Genomic DNA, 13,323 nt, shown 5'->3' with positions numbered 1-13,323 from the left:
CAAACCGACACCCGAAGGCCTGATTTTCAAATTTGATATGATCTTTTTTAGATCTGCGCATTTATTTTTTCAAATTTGAATTTATTTTCTCTGCCATTATTCTACAATTTTTGGATTTGTATTTTCAAATTTTTTTGAATCAGACCCTGCTAGCGGCCAACAATGAACTTCCGACAATTAAATATGGCATCGGTCCATTAAAAGCTCCCGTCGACACCGCTCTAAACACCCTCCGCCAACCTCCTCCTTGTCTGCACCACCGAGGAGCCAGCTCGATGTCCTTTGTGTCCAGTCAACCATCTAACTCAGTGGCATTTGCAGTGAGTGCCACGTCGATAGCGTTGTACAGTCAGCAATACATGTGCCTGCCACATAAGCAGATATCATACAAGCCATGTGACATAGCCACATAGTCAGATCTGTATGCCACACAACAATCTGTATGATTCTGTACAATTGACGTCACTACCACATTAGCTTGGAAGGCATTTTTTGGTGATGTCAACTGACCACGTCATTAAATTTGATGGCCATTTAACCGTCATCAGTAGGCCAAATTGTACTACCATGATGGTCATTTGGACATCAAATTTAACCTCACAGTTTGCTAATGAGACCCCTCTCTAGATTTAGTTTTGATTTGACAGTCCGACTTTGGGAGGCCATAACTCAATCATCCAGACTCCAAATTAGGTGCAATTTTTTAAAATTTTGGGTAGAATTTCTTGAACTTTTTAGTGGTGCTTTATTTTCTAGTTTTGGTGAATAGATTTGTTAGAAATTATAGTTTTTGGTGACTATACTTGTCCAAACTTGCATTTTGCAACTTCAATTGCTGTGTACAGGCTCATCTGGACTCAAAATCAGGTTTCATTTTTTTTAAAGTGAATAATTTCTCGTCTACTTTCCAAATCTGCAATTGTGGACAAAAATACCACTTTTAGAATTAGGTTTTTTTTTGCATTCTAATGCTTTGATAAAACTTCAGAACTGTTGTATATCTGAGATACATTGTAAAGTTCCAATTTTGAACTCCAAAAGGAGGTTTTAAACAACAAATCAGAAGACCACTAAGGCCAAAATTGGCAAGTGGCTATTATAATCACACTAAGTATAAAGTTTGAAAATCTTTCATTGCGCGGGGGGGTTCTTGATTGAGTGAACAGGGGGTGTCTCTTGGTGTTGTGTTCATCTTTTCCTGCTATTATCTTTCATTTCTTTCTTTATGGGAAATCTTAAGATTCCAAAATTAACACCACATAACTATGCCACATGGTCTATTAAAACATGGTGTCAATTGATGCATGATGAAGTTTCTCAATATGTAAATGGTTCTCTTCCTAAACCAACAGGTGATAAAGTATCTCAAAGTGATATCGAAGCTTGGGTAAAGGAAGATAGGAAAGCCCTAAGTGATATTAGGTTTGGGGTTGAAGACAAGATCCTCTATCAAATCATGAAGTATGATACATCCAAGGAAGCTTGGGATGCCCTCAAAAACCTATATGGTAAAGTGATTAAGGAGGATGTTTGAATGAATTAAGAACAAAACTTGATGATTGTGGAAGTCCTATTAAAGATGACATGTTAATCTATCTCATTCATAATAAGTTGTCATCTGAGTACTCCATAGTTGTCTCTTCTTTCAACACCACTAAGACTACCTTAGGAGCTTCCTATAAGAAAATCACTTTTGATGATTATGCTTAGCTATTAGAGGATGAAAAAACTAAGTTGAAAACAATGGGAATTCTCAAGTCTTCAAAGTCTAAGGCATTGGTGGCTAATAATGAGGGTTCTCAAAATTCAGCTAGTCAAAGTTCAAACAAAGGAAAGGGAAAAAAAAAAAAAGTAAAAGTGGAAGAATAACAAACAAGAGGATACAAAAAGGTCAATACCAACATCAAATCAACAAGAAGGTAGGGCTTCCCCTAATAAAAACAAAAAGGGGGACACTAATCAGGAGAAGAAAAAGTGTGCCTATTATAAGAAGATGGGTCATGATGAACATCAATGTTATCACAAATAGATTGATGAGTTGAAGAACATCATGAAGAAACACAATGTTCCACTGCCTAATGCTTTTAAAGAGAAAGGATCTTCATCTTCAGATTCTAAGGGCAAAGGGCATGCTTTACTCACAAACAATGTTAGTCAGGGAGAATGGATCATTGATTCAGGTGCCACACATCATATGGGTGCATCAAAGAGAGATTTTTCTTCCATGACACATTCTGAGGTACCACACATCTTTGTAGGTGATGATACTAAGGTGGATGTTGAAAGTAAAGGTGAAGTTGAGATGAACAATGGAGAGTTCAAGGATGTTCTATATGTTCCTGATCTTACCTCCAACCTTCTTTCAGTCTACCAACTGACTCACTATCGAGGTGGAAATAAAGTTGAATTTCTTCCAGATTCAGTGGTACTGAAAAGCTTCAAGGATGACTCTATGATTGCAATAGGAGAAGCCAATCATGATTCAAGGCTTTACACTTTCTCCTCCTTTGTGCCAAAATCAAATGCACAAGCCTTGTTATTACATTCAAATGCATAAATTAAATTGTGGCATGAGAGATTTGGACATCTCAACTATAGATATCTTCAGTAGCTTAGTAGCAAGAAAATGGTCAATGGTCTACCTCAAGTCCAATTTTCAGAAGGTGTTTGTTTAGGTTGTTCACTTGGGAAAAATCCAGAAAATTTTTATGAAAAGGGGAAGTCTTGGAGAGCACAATGTGTTCTTGAATTGGTTCATAGTGATGTGGTGGGCCCATTACCAGTGCCATCATTTGGCAAGTCTCACTATGCACTCACCTTCATAGATTACCACTCTCACTTTACTTGGGTTTTCTACATGGCTCATAAGAGTGAAGTGTTTGAAAGATTTCTCAACTTCAAGGCTCAAGTAGAAAAGCAGTTAAGAAAAGCCATCAAAGTTCTTCGAATAGATAATGGGGGGGAGTATGTGAACACAAGACTAATAGACTTTTGCACTCAAGAGGGAATTGACCTTCAGCATTCAGTACCATATACGCCACAACAAAATGGTGTTGCTGAAAAGAAAAATAGAACTCTCAAAGAGATGACCACTTGCATGCTACTGAACAAGTCTCTTAATCAAATCTTTTGGGCTGAAGCAATGAATTGTGCTAACTATATTCAGAATAGGAGTCCTCACAAAGCTTTAGATGGTATAACTCCTTTTGAAGCATGGATTGGCAGGAAACCTAAGGTTAAACACTTTAGAGTCTTTGGTTGTCCAACATGGGCATAAATACCTCCACAGAAACGCAAGGCATTGGAAGCTCAAAGAAAACCTTGCATCTTTGTTGGATATGCAGACTCACATTAAGTCTACAAGTTGATGGATCCTGAGACACATGATATATTCTATGAGAGGAGTGTACATTTTGAAGAAAGTTGTCCAAGCTTTACTTCTTTAACTCCTTCTTCCTCCATTGAAGAGAGTGATAGTGAAACCAATGACTTGGAAGATGTTCGTCCCCGACCAGAACAGAGGCATCAACTAGTTGAGATTGAGGATACTCCTACTACATCTTCTTCCAATATACCTAGATGGGCTAAGAAGACATTGGATGCAGTAAGACCATTGGCAAGGAATCCTTTAGATAATACGAGGAAAAGGTCACAACACAACTCCCTCGCACATGCTTATATTGCAGTTGCTTTAGATCCACAATCATTTAAAGAAGCATCAGGTATTCCAGAATGGGATAGAGCAATGGAGGAAGAATATAACTCTCTTATGAGAAATGATACATGGGACTTAGTCTCTCTTCCTAAGGGAAGAAAATTGGTTCGATGTAAGTGGATCTATCAAACCAAATTCATAGCAAATGGAAGTGTTGATAAACATAAGGCTCGACTTGTTGCAAAAGGCTTCTCTCAAGTACCTGGCGTTGATTACACTAAGACCTTTGCACCAGTTGCAAAGATGAATTTCATTCGTTTGAACTAGCTATAGCAGCAACTCAGAGATGGGTTGTTCATCAGATGGATGTGAAAAGCGCATTTTTGAATGGGGATCTTCATGAGGAGATATATATGGAGCAACCACAAAGATTCATACAGGATGCTACCTTGGTTTGCAAATTGAAAAAGTCTATCTATGGACTTAAAAAAGCTCCAAGAGCTTGGTATGCCAAGATGGATTCTTTCCTTCTCTCCAAAGGATTCACTAGATGTCATTTTGATCCAAATGTCTACATTCTTCAAAGGGATGATTCACATTTGCTTCTTGTGCTTTATGTTGATGACTTGATCATTACAAAGAGCACAACATTCATTATTGATAGTGTCAAGGCTACTTTGCAAGATAGGTTTTCGATAACGGACTTGGGTCTACTACACTATTTCCTTGGTATTGAGACACATCAGTCTTTATCAGGGATAACATTATCACAACCCAAGTATGCTCTTGATCTTCTTGCTTAGTTTCACATGAGTGACTGCAAAGCTGCACCTACTCCCTTTCTTTCAGTTGTTATGTTAGAAGCAAAGTGTTCCACTCCACTTGTTGATGCAACTTTGTATAGACAGTTGGTTGGAAGCCTTATCTACTTGACACATACACGCCCTAACATCTCATTTGCAGTTGGCATGGTTTCTCGCTTCATGCAAGAGCCACATGAACTTCATTGGAAGGCAGCCAAACAAATCTTGCACTATATCTAGGGTACACATACACATGGGATACACAATGCAGTTGGTACAAGACTTCATTTAGTGGGATATACAGACTCAGACTATGCAAGGGACCTTGATTCTTATAAGTATACTTTAGGATATATGTTTCACTTTGGTTCTGACCCCATTTGTTGGCAGAGTAAAAAGCGGAACACTATTGCTCTTTCATCGACAGAGGCTGAGTATCGAGGAGTTGTGACTACAGTGACAGAAGCTATTGGGTTGCAGAAAATTCTAAAGGAGTTTGGTTTTGATCTACCCAGACCCACAATCATCCATTGTGATAACCAGAGTGCTATTGAGATCTCAAAACATCCAGTGCAACATCAGCGCACCAAACATATTGAGGTTCATATGCACTATATTAGAGAGTTGATTCATGAGCAGGTCATCGCATTACAACATCGCCCTACTGAGCAGCAGGTAGCCGACATCTTCACCAAGCCCTTTACAAAGGTCAAGTATCTTCATTTGTGAGATCTCTTGGGGGTGAGGGATTTTTCACCAGGGGGGTCACATGATCCTTCTCGTCTATATTGTACATATCTCTTTTTTTGTGGGGAGGGTTTTTCCCATGAGGTTTTCCCTCTTTCTTCGTTTGTAGAGAGATTTCATTGCATTTCAGGATTGGATTTGTACTTGGGTACCTAACATGGCCTAGTAGTCGAGACCCATTATGCATTTCATCATAGCTTTTGTGAGCTTAAGTACATTCCCCTAAGTTGCACTTAAGGGGGGGTGTTAGTGTAAATAATTATTATTTACACTTTACTTAAGTTTACTTAGGATAAATGTATTATCTTATTATTTCTTAGGTTAGACACCTAGGAGTTTGCATACTCATATGAGTTATCTTGTTGACAACACAGGAGTAAGCAACTCTATTTTAGCACATGGTGTCTACAACACTAGAGTTTGCATAATCAACTAAGTTGTCATGTAGACAACACAATTGTTTGCACTCTTAATTAAGCACATGGTGTCTACCACATAATTTTACGTGATACACTTTTGTAGGCTTATCCTCTCATCATTGCACTAACTCCTATGCTCAATGGAGGATAATCCACTCTTGTTGGACATGTGCTTAGTTGTGAGACTTATCATATTGCTAACTCCCAGACATTCTAGAAGCATCCTAGAGGCCTTTATATTCAAGCACTCCTAATGCACTATTACATCAATTGAATATCATATTGTTATTCTAATCATACTCTATTGGTCTATTTCGTGCTAGTTGTTGAGCTTCTTGGTCTTGGGTGATTTTGTCCTAAGGCAAATTCTTACAGTTTGAACCCATCAAAAGGGAATTACTAAATATGTACATGGGAATTCTGCTTCTTGAAAGCCTAAAATCTGAAAAATTTCCCTTTGGTTGAAGCCTTGCAATTGAAGACAAATTTTGGACTTCTAAGTATTCATCTTTTGCCTTGACATTGAGGTATAAAGATTCAAGCCCCATTTTATTTCCTTGGCTTCTTCAATGGTACCTTTTGCATATAAAATGGTATCATCAACAAAAAGATTGTGTGTAGTTGAGATATTTGTGTGAGGAATAACTACACGTTGTAATCTATCCAACCTATGTCTTTCCTTTGTTGCCCTACTTGAAGCCTCAACCATAATGATGAATAGAAAAGGGGGTAGAGGATCCCCTTGCCCAACCTCCTATGTAGCACTAAAAAATTCTGAAGGAAACCCTTTAATAATTACTAAAAATTTGGTGCTAGACAAAAGAGCTAGAATCCATTTGCACCACTTGCTACAAAAGCCAAATTTGGCTTAAACCTTCATTAAGAAGCATGAATCAATCTGATCATACACTTTCGTCATATCCAGCTTTACAATAAAAGAAGATTAATGATGAGTATCAATGGAATAGGGTACAACATGTGCAACCAAATCCCCCTCGACTATTTCACTACTAGGGACAAAACATACATGTTCTTGTGAGATGATTTTAGGAATAAGGTGTTGCAATGTCAAATAGATTACATTTGTGAAAATCAGATAACTAGTATTACTAAACGAAATTGGTCTAAATTTTGCACATAGGACTTTGGCTCCTTTTTTTAAGGTAAAATTGTGATGTTTGTCACATTAAAGTTACTCAACCAATCTTAAGTGACTCTTCTAAAGCTAGCAACAAATCAAAACCTAGCACATGTAAATAAATTTGGAAAAACAAGGCTATAAAACCATAAGACCCTAGAGTTTTATCTAGAGAAAGAAAAAACTACATTTCTAAGCTCTTCCAAAGTGAATAGTTTCATTAGCTCTACATTATCCTCCTAGATAGTGACATTAAAAATTGCATCCAACAAAATATGATCATCATGATTAGCTTGAGGCAAGCCCCTCCCTAATGGAGTAAGTAGGTTCTTTAAAAATTTGACCCATTCATCCCAAGTCTCTTTGCATTTGTAATCGAGATACTCATTTCAACAACCTGAATATAAAATATTGATTGAGAAGCTCTTTTGAATTGGGTAGAAGCATGAAAGTACTGTCTGTTACAATCCCCCTCCCTTAGCCAAAGTTCCTTAGACATTAGACGCCAATAAATCTATTCTCTTGCCTAATTCTTGTTGTTGTTGCTACAACTACTTATGAATTTCACAAGCATCCAAACCATGAAGTATTATATGATCATGGGCCTTTGTTAATTGCTTTGCCAAAATCTACTTTTGGAGAAAAATGTTTTTGGAAACATTTATATTCCATGTCTTGATCTGTTATTTAACATACCACATTATTATGTAGAACTGAAACATATTTGTCCCTCATTCAAAAGGCATACTAACACATCATTGGTGAAGTAGGGGAAACAAAAGTGGGCATCTAATCCATGCTTTTTCAAATTTGAAAGAAGGCTTGTGCCAATGAATGGGGTTTCCATCCAAAATTTGTAAAGAGATTGCATAATGATCTAAACACACAAAAGGCAAGATATACGAAGACATGTCTATAGTCCATTCTGGAGACACCAAAAATTTGTGCAAACATTCTACAATTTGCATAAAGTTTTTCCTTTGATTAGTCCATTTAAAATTACCATTTCGAGGCAAGATATCCATCAAACCATTATCAAATATGAAACATCTAAAATCATGCATAATTTTGTGTGGTGGACAAATGCTGCCTTATTTTTCTTGAGTTGACAAAATTGCATTGAAACCATCTGCAAACGAACATTATATTTTGGAAACCTTGAATTACCCCTATTAAAACATCCCACAACCTCCTCTTATCTTGTATAGTTACTAGACCATAAAAATTGAATAGCTTGAAAGACATCAAAACACACACCATTCAGTAGTTGTCAATTGTTATCCCGACGAACTTCCACAATAGACTCCTTTTTTGGATCCTAAAGGGAAATTAGTCCCCTTGAAGATCCTTGAGCAAGCACGTGTAGAGACTTCCATTTTGACTACTTCATGATTGAACCCTCAAAGGAGTCATTATATGTTTATGTTTATTGCACCAACACAATATCTACCCACAAGCATCACGTTGATGCTTTACTTGGGCATGTTTGTCAAGGGCATCAATATCCATAGCATTCGAAGAAATGATCCTCATTGTACTTGAGGAGAGCAACAAACATTCCTAATGTTTAGATGATGAATTCGGAAGAGAATCATATATCATTTTTAGAACCCTACAATTTTTCCTTTTACCTGGCAAATTTTTCAGAGTGGGTAGTGACAAAGTCTCATAGAGTAATCAAAATTTGTCCCTCTTCGATCTTGATCAAGAATAGGAAAAAAATTGTGTTCTTCCACCCCACTCTCTACCTTTGCTAGCAACTGATTTTCTTCATAAAAATGCATCCCCCAAACTGCCATAGTTTCTTGAGAAACATGTGTCCCCGAAACTATCATATAAGAAGGTGATGGGTGATTTGTAATACTAGATTGTTTGCAACTCTACCAAGGCTTAATGAAATTCATTAATCCTTGTTATCTAGACATGTCACTAAAATTGTCAATATAGGTTATAGTGATATTGTCATAATATATTTAAGATCATAATTAAAGTCAAATAAAACCTTTTCACATTGATATCATTCTATTAGCTTTATATATACATAAAATATAGACTCTAATTTTACATACACAAATTATAAGACCTTGTCTCAAATTAAAGGCAAACAAATTGAAATTAAATTAAATGAAAAGAATATTGTGAGGATAGAAACACAGATGAGCTCTTCAAGAAGCAAAGGGATGTGAATCAGCAGAGAAATGGCTTTAAAAGAACAAAAATCCACATTGCCATATACTCATTTTCTTACATAATGTAGCAGGTGTAAATTAGTAAATAAAGTAATACAAACGAAAGACAAAATTTTGTTACATTAACTTCGTAGAAATGGAAGTCCTGACATTCGAAAAGATACAATTTCTCTAGCCAAAGAGACGACACAAACTGATGGAGGTCTTGAAAAACTAAGAAGAGATGCTTTCCTGGTCCTTTCTAAGCATTGGATCGATCGTAAGCCTTCTCCTCACATTTCTTGTTGGATGAGCAAATTTCTGTTTCCTTCAAACGTTCCTATCCTTCAGCTTTTCCATTGTTCATCTTCTGCTCCGGCTTTTCATTCCAAAATAGGCAGGATTCCTCAAAAACATTCCAATGTCATTTATTATAAAAAAGAGCTTAACATAAATCCTGATATTCTATATAGGCACTGAATGTACTATACATCTAATTTTACAAAGGCAATGAACATTGTCTAACCTATTATAGACGTAGGTTCTCACAGTTCATCACAAATAATCTTCACAAGAACATGGTTCTTGTTTTGAATGATGGAACTGGTCAACATCTCTGATAACAATTTCTTCTTACAATAAAGATTCAATACGTCCTGATTCTTGATGAATCCAATACTCGTGCTTGGGGATGTATTTAACAATCGGAATTCCATCACCAATTTCTCAGCATACTGTCATATGATTAATTCGTCTTCCTTCTTCCTCCACATCATGTGCATGGGATTACTCTAGAAGATACCCTATTATATTTATCTAACATGAAAGTTTCTCCATTTTTGCAAAGATCTCCTGTGTTTGAAGATGCACATTTGTCTCTTACACAAAAAGCGTGTACCGTTTTATGGACTTCAATCCAACTGCATCCAGGCATCTTTTTAACTTCTCTATCTTTCATCAAACTCCGTATCTTCTGAACATCACCCCACCTTCCCACTTTTGCATAGATGTCTGAAAGGAGAACATAAGGCACGGCACTTTTAGGATCCAACTCCAAAAGGAGAGCTGTTGTAAATACTCCTAATCTTATACTTTTATGAGATCTACAGGAGCCAAGAAAGCACATCCACACAACCACTGCAGGTTTAATTGGCATTTTGATGATGAAGTTCAGTGTTTCCTCGAGATAACCAGCACGACCAAGAAGATCGACCATGCATACATAATGATCAATGTCAGGCATAATGCAATAAGACTCATTCATAGCATTTAAGTATTTACAGCCCTCATTCACTAGACCCGCATGGCTGCATGCAAATAAAACAGAAATGAAGGTTATCTGGTCAGGTTGTGTTCCTGAATGCTTCATTAGATCAAAGAGTTTGAGAGCATCCTTGCCATATCCATGCATTGCATATCCTGCAATCGTTGCATTCCATGACACCACTTCTCGTTGAGGCATTTTATCAAACAGTTCGCGTGCTTTCTGTATACTCCCGCATTTTGCATACATGTCGATCAGGGCATCTACAACTGATACATGCGACAAAAATCCACTTTCAATTATTCTTTGATGGAACTCCATGCCCTGTTGCAGAGCTCCTATTTTGGCACAGGCTGGGAGGACGCTGGCGAAAGCTGTGGGGTCTGGCTTTACACCTGTCAGTTGCATTTCCTTGAAAATTTTCAAGGCCTTTTCAACGAACCCATTTTGTGCGTATCCAGTAAACATCGTAGTCCAGGAGACCACATTTTTTTGAGGCATCTTGTCAAACAGTTCTTGTGCCTTATCCATGCTTCCACATTTAGCATACATGTCTATAAGAGTGCTCGCAAGTACAACATCTGACAGAACTCCACTCGCCATTATACTCTGGTGTATGTCCATACCCTGTTCCAGAGCTCCCATTTTGGCACAGGCTGTGAGGATGCTGGCGAAGGTTGTGGGGTTTGGCTTTACACCTGCCAATTGCATTTGCTTGAAAATATCCAGGGCTTTTCCAACAAGCCCATTTTGCGCATATCCTGCTATCATCGCAGACCATGATACGACATCTCGTTGAGGCATTTCTTCAAAAAGTCTCGAAGCCTCATCAGGAAAACCATGTTGTGCATATCCTGCAATCATGGAATTCCACGATATCACATCTTTTTGATGCGATTTGTCAAACAGATTCCGGGCCTTCTGTATGCTTCCACATTTTGCATACATGTCTATCAGGGCATTCGCAACTAAGACAACTGATAAAAATCCGCTTTCAATAATTCCTCGATGAAACCCTATGCCCTGTTCCAATTCACCCACTTTGGCACAGGCGGAGAGTACACAGGCAAAGATTGTAGTGGTTGGTTTTACACCTGCCAATTGCATTTGCTTAAAAGTCTCCAAAGCCTTCTCAACCAAACCCTTTTGTGCATATCCCGCAATCATTGCAGACCATGAAACCACATCTCGCTGAGGCATTTCATGAAAAAGTTTTGACGCCTCATCAAGAACACCATTTTGTGCATATCCTACAAACGTGGCAGTCCACAGGAAAACATTTCTTTGAGGAATTTTGTCAAACAGTTCACGTGCCTTGTGTATGCTTCCACATTTCGCATACATGTCTATGAGAGCATTAATCACAACAGTATCTAACAAAAACTCGGTTTCCATTACACTTCGATGGATGCTCGTACCCTCTTCCAAAGCTCCCAGTTTGGCGCACACTTGGAGGATAGTGGCAAAGGTGAAGTGGTCAGGTTGGACACCTGTTCGTTGCATTTTATTAAACAATGCCAAAGCCTCTCGAGGGTACCCATGTCTTCTGTTAGCAGTGATGATCATATTCCATGAGAAGATGTCTCGTTCTTTCATCTCTTCGAAAACTTTACAAGCATCCATCAAACTACTGCATTTCACATACATGTTCATAACATTATTTTGGAAAAATGTCTGTGGAACAAATGAAAATCCCCTGTTACAGGCAAGAGAATGGATTTCCTTACCCTCCGAAAGAACAATCTTGGGAATGCAAGCATGGAACAGTGGAAGATATGTAATTGGGTATAGAATAGGCAGTGTCGCCATCAAGCTACAATGGAAAACTGACACCATCTTCGTCCTCTGACCAAGATTATTTCTCTCTCAATCATACCTCCCACTTTCTCACCAGGTTACAACTGTTTGCTCAAAACACCCATTTTCAGGGTTGAAGTTTACAGATCCCTCGAAGCAAGCCACAGGCGCCCCGCTGCAATATGATATGTTCCCTCCACTCTGGTGCGGTTTGAAAGAAATCCCATTCATCATATCTGTGGGACGCCATTGATAATGGCGTTCAAGCAGTTGTGACTTTTATAATTTTATGTACCTCGGTTGTTTTTGCCGTCTATTAGAAGGTAGAACTGTAGAAATATGGTGTTTGTTTCGTTGGGAAGTGACCTTTAGGGCCCGTTTGGTTGCTGGAATATAAATTAAGCATTGGCATTCGGAATGCTGGCTTTGGGATTCTGGAACTTGGAATCCAGATTATGGTTAGGGAATCCAATTTGGGACTGTTTGGTTGACCAAGAATTCATTGTGAGAATACATATTTCCTCCGTTTGGTTGCACATTGTGGAATTGGAATACTAGCCAAAATAACATGCAAAATATTATCATCCAGCTGTAGCATTATCATCATGCAAAAAAATTCAATACTTAATTGGTTTGTTGAAGTCCAAACATTTTTAACAAGTATAAAAAGATTAAGTCATGTTGAAAGTAAACATTATCATAACGAATGAGGACAAGATTGTACTAATGGATACTAAAACTTTTATGACTCTTGCTCTATAAAAAAAATACCATTGATTATAATACACATAATTACTAATATGAAATATGTATATTGTTCAAGTCTCGTTGAATGAATCCGAATCACAAGAATTGATGAAATAAGAGTCAGAAACATCCCATTAAATAAATAAATATATATTTGTAGAGATCCAATAAAAAATTTGATCATCACAACATTCAAACTCGCAGGTGCAAAGTCTAAATTTTTATATTAAATTTTTATGAAATCTTACTTGGAAACACTTTTCTGCCAGAAAAAAAATCAATAGAGTAGATTGTTTTTGTCCTGCATACAATTCATTTAACTGAGAAACAATGTATGTGAAAAGGTTATTTCACCAAACTTTTTTGCAGTAACTACTGAGGCAAATCAAGCGGAAAAACCTGATAAATTACTCAACAGTGGCAAATATATGAGCAAGTAATAGCAGAAAATTATCCCCCCATTTAAAAAAATTAAATTTAAAAAATTAGTGCAAAAAAAAGTGCCCCCAAATGGGCATCCGGAAGTCAAACCCAATCAAATTTTATTTTAGTTGAAATCCTCATTTTCAAAAAATGGGATTTAAA

The 13,323-nt window shown here is 37.4% G+C and overlaps 1 pseudogene across 4 annotated transcripts; it reads right to left on the bottom strand.

Moving 5' to 3' along the window:
* Window positions 1–8,965: 8,965 nt before the first annotated feature.
* Window positions 8,966–12,314, bottom strand: LOC149538687 (pentatricopeptide repeat-containing protein At2g13600 pseudogene; annotated as a pseudogene). 4 transcript variants are annotated; one of them, XR_016356095.1, is made up of 2 exons: window positions 11,922–12,314; window positions 8,966–11,824 (listed from the first exon to the last, which is right to left on the bottom strand). The product of XR_016356095.1 is annotated as a pentatricopeptide repeat-containing protein At2g13600 pseudogene, transcript variant X4 (transcript). The 4 variants fall into 4 exon arrangements; XR_016356092.1 differs by having other exon boundaries at window positions 8,966–9,336; window positions 9,457–12,301; XR_016356093.1 differs by having other exon boundaries at window positions 8,966–9,309; window positions 9,457–12,301.
* Between the last annotated feature and the right edge of the window lie 1,009 nt (window positions 12,315–13,323).

The sequence above is a fragment of the Cupressus sempervirens genome, chromosome 9 (genome assembly GCF_028749045.1).
Source record: "Cupressus sempervirens isolate cs-2001-9-10 chromosome 9, ASM2874904v1, whole genome shotgun sequence".
Taxonomy (NCBI): Eukaryota; Viridiplantae; Streptophyta; class Pinopsida; order Cupressales; family Cupressaceae; genus Cupressus; species Cupressus sempervirens.
The sequence above is the reverse complement of the archived record's forward strand: the minus strand, read 5'-3'. Positions and strand labels throughout refer to the sequence as shown.